General features: G+C 42.9%; 1 protein-coding gene across 2 annotated transcripts in view; it reads right to left on the reverse strand.

The window, feature by feature from the left end:
• UIMC1 (ubiquitin interaction motif containing 1) overlaps positions 1–3,226 on the reverse strand; it is a 103,590-nt gene extending 100,364 nt beyond the window's left edge. Inside the window, exon 1 of one of the 2 annotated variants that reach the window (XM_019655637.1) lies at positions 3,072–3,226. The gene's annotated coding sequence lies outside the window, so the exon portion shown is untranslated. The remainder of the gene's footprint in view (positions 1–3,071) is intronic. The other variant, XM_019655638.1, reaches the window with a different exon arrangement.
• Between the last annotated feature and the right edge of the window lie 893 nt (positions 3,227–4,119).

Consider the following 4,119-nt stretch of genomic DNA (forward strand, 5'->3'; position numbering starts at 1 on the left):
AGCTCCAGGTTGAGCTGTTGTTCAGCATCTTAGCTGTAGAGGGCAGTGTCACTGGCCCTCATATGTGGGATCCGAACCAGGGCCCTCTGGCATCCAAGCCAGTTCTTAACCAACGCGCCACTTGGCCGGTCCCAAAATGGCTTCCTTTCAATGTTTCCTTTATCTTCAGGTAAAGAAAGAAGTCATTGGGGGCCAGATCAGGTGAGTAGGGAAGATGTTCCAATACAGTTATTTGTTTACTGGCTAAAATCTCCCTCACAGACAGTGCTGTGTGAGCTGGTGAGCTGGTGCATTGTCATGATGCAAGAGCCATGAATTGTTGACGAAAAGTTCAGGTCATTTTTGTCTTTCTCACGCAGCCTTTTCAGCACTTCCAAATAATAAACTTGGTTAACTGTTTGTCCCATTGGTATAAATTCATAATGAATAATCCTTCTGATATCAAAAAAGGTTAGCAATATCGTTGCAACAAGTTCGAGTACTTAATTGTCAGACCTCATATGCGGCTGGTTGGTGAATATGTAAAATAATGAAGCCCCTAAAAAACAGTCTAGTAGTTCCTCAAATGCTAAAATTAGAGTTATGGTACAACTCAGCAATTCCGCTCTTAGGTAAACAGCCAAAAGAAATTAAAACTTATGTCCACACAAAAACTTGTACATAACAGCATTATTCCCTAAACTGGAAACCCAAATGTCTACCAACTGATGAAGGACTAAAATGTGATATATCCATACAACAGATTATCCGGCAATAAAAAAGAATGAAGCACTGATATATACAACAACATGGATAAAGCTTGAAAACATCATGCTAAGTGAAAGAAGTCAATCCTTAAAGACCTTATATTATATGATTCCATTTATATAAAATATCCAGACTGGTGAATCTATAGACAGAAAGCAAAGCAGTGATTCCCTAGGGCTCAGTGGGATTGGGTATTGATGACTTAGGAGTATGGAGCTTGTCTTTGGGGTGATGAAAATGTTCTAAAATTGAGTGTTATGATGGTTATACAACTCTGAAAATACTAAAATTCATTGAATTGTACACTTAACTGGGTGAATTGTATGGTATATTAATTATATCTCAATAAAGCTATCCCTAACCACAGCAGATAAGGGATCAATACGAAGCATTATAAAGAGGTGCCCCACAGATACAGATTCCAAAATTCCAGTGCTTTATGAGATTTAGCCACAGTTTCCAAAGTATTTCTAGGAGTAAAAAAGGTCACTGCTCAGCCAATTCAAACAAGCAAGCCAGCACATAATTGAACTACTATTTAAATTGCTATTCTTCAAAATGAAGAACTCACTAAAATAACAGCTTATCTTCAAGTACTTGAACTGAGACTACAGAATGAATTACCACTAAGTGTCTGCAAAGAAGGAGTAGAGTCTGGATGCCAACAGCCTCTTCATGACATTTAGGACTAGAATGTCTCTAAAAGAATGCACAATCTCCAATTTGGGATATTATTTGTCTTTTCCTTTTAGCACATCCATCATCTTAATCTATCTGAAGAATAATCACTGACAAGATAATTTAAAATCTTAACACTCTACCTACCAAACCTGTCAAAATCGCTTTGAAAGCTTGGGGGCACCTAACAACAATACTTCATAAATGATTGACTCTTACCCCTATATAAGTATGTCACTATTCAAGAAATTTGGTACCAAGCTCTTTATCAACTGATCACATCAGCTTGACGTTTCTCGAATTTTAAAAAAAGGTAAATATACACCTGCGTCTACACATACACATACACACACACACACACACACACACACACACACAAACACACCGATGTTTTATTTTCCAGTTCATACTCAACCTCAGTTTAGTACAAAGTGTGTAACTACAGAATCCAAACACACTTTGAGTAATAACTAAATTATAGTTATTTATTGAGTCCTTGGACACTATTCTAGGTACCTCACACGCATTATAGAAGATATTCCTCCCAAGAACTCTATGTGATAGGTATCATTATTTTACACTATTTTTATAAATAATTTTTATCAATATTTTATACACTAGGAAAATCATTCAAAATCAAACAGCTGGTAAGTGGTTAAGTTGGTAAAAGACTATGTTGAAATTTAAGTCCGATGTGTCTGATTCCAAAAACACATTCTATGATTCAACTACAAAGCAATGCCTCCCCCCTGACAGGAAAAAATAAAAACAGAAGCAAAAAACTTCCATTTTTTTCCTGGGTGTTACTGTTTCTCAGTATGACATAGGACTAAAGACAAGGACATTGGAGTCAAGCTGCCTGAATTCAAAACCAGCTCTACCACTTCCGAGATGTGTGTCTTTGATCATCTGTAAACTGAAGAGCACAGTTCCGCACTTATTCGTGAAGATTCAATACATGTGTATGTGTAAAAGGCTTGAAACACTGTCATCGTACAGAGGGGAAACGCACCACTTCTGCTGGAAGGGAACGTGGTAAATGACGATAAGGATTTCCAAGGAAAATCTTTTTTTCTGGCAAAATAACTAGTTAATGCAAGAATCGCTCCCCGACAAAACAGTAGTCTGGAGGGAGGGGCGTGAGAAGACAGCAACTAAGCGACTCAGTCGCCCTAACTCCCGGGAGGCGGCGGGACGGAGCCTCCTCCTGGGGTTCCACATGAGGAAGACGCCTTCGAGGAGCAGGAGGGGTGCAGACCCCTTCCGCGGAGGGCGAGAAGTGCAGAAGGGGAAGCCTGGAAGGATGAAGGCCGCACTCCCAGGGTGAGGGGGGCGAGCCCGGCACTCGAGGGCGGAAGCCCACCCCGCATCCCGAGGGGCCATTACCGGCGTCTCGAAGGGCCCACCCCGTCGTCGGGAGACGCCCACCCGACGACCCAAGGGGCCATCCCCGGCATATAAAGGGACCCACCCCGGCGTCGGGAGGCGCCCACCTGGAGTCAAGAGAGGCCCTCCCTACTCCGCGTCGAGAGGGCCCTGTCTCCGCTTCAGAGGCGCCCCTACGGGTCAGGAGCGGGCCGCGGCCCCCGTGAGGAAGAAGGTAGGAAAAGGGCTGGCTGAGATGTGCGGAAGCTACAGGTACTCACCAACGGGCCGCTCCGCGGAACCCCTCCTCCAGGACTATGGGAGTCGCGAGCGCCTACGGCACGTCAGGAGTTAGGAGCTGGCGGGTAGGCGGGCGGACGCGCGCGAAGCTGGCCGCTACCAAGAGGAGACGCGCTCTCCCGGCGTGCGCAGGCGCAGGCGTCCAGGAACGGAACCAACGCGCACCGCGGGGGGAAGCCACCACCAGCACCTACCAACTGAGCGAGGAGGGGAGCGCCACCACCCTGAGGCGGATCCCATCTCCAGCAGCAGCACGGGCCACTCCTGGTGTTCTCATAGAGTGCCTGTTGGGTAGCACTTTGACGGAAACCAAACAGTAGCATAGGGCCCCCAAACACTACAATAAACCTTTCAAAGTCTTCTCTGCCATCAAGCCTCCTCTGGCCTTTTCTTTGCACGTATCTAGAGTGACAACTGAAATTATCTGTTCACATGACCACTTGAAAACTATCTCCATAAATGTTAAAGACTGACCATTTCAGGTGAGGGAAGGAATCTGGGAAACAGCAATACTTAAACATGTCAGGTAGAGTGTAAAATGAGAACAGCTACTTTGGGTGAAATTTAAAATGTGCATTTTATCATCCAGCAATTTCATGTCTAGAAAAATAAAGAAAGAAACTGCTACAGGTGTGCACAAGAAGACATATTCATGTTGAAGCCTGCTTCCTTGCAAAAAATATAAACAATGGAAATGTCCAATACGACATGGATAAATATATGTTCCTACAAAAAAATATTACACCAAATAAAACTAACAAATGAGTCCTATAAGTAGCAACATTTGATAGCTAACAAGTTATTGAAATAGCAACATGCCAACAAATATGTACACTGTAAAATGATATATGTAAATTTAAAAATACATAGAATGATAGTATATACTGATTACAGAAAATATATATGTATATAGGAAATGAACTATTGGGTCATCTGAAAAGTCATGACGCATGTTTGCAACAGATGGCACTAGTTCATTTTTGGAAGTACTAGAGTCATTTGCATCTATGTTATTGCTATGTCATTTGA

The sequence above is a fragment of the Hipposideros armiger genome, unplaced genomic scaffold, assembly GCF_001890085.2.
Source record: "Hipposideros armiger isolate ML-2016 unplaced genomic scaffold, ASM189008v1 scaffold_242, whole genome shotgun sequence".
In the NCBI taxonomy this organism is placed as follows: Eukaryota; Metazoa; Chordata; class Mammalia; order Chiroptera; family Hipposideridae; genus Hipposideros; species Hipposideros armiger.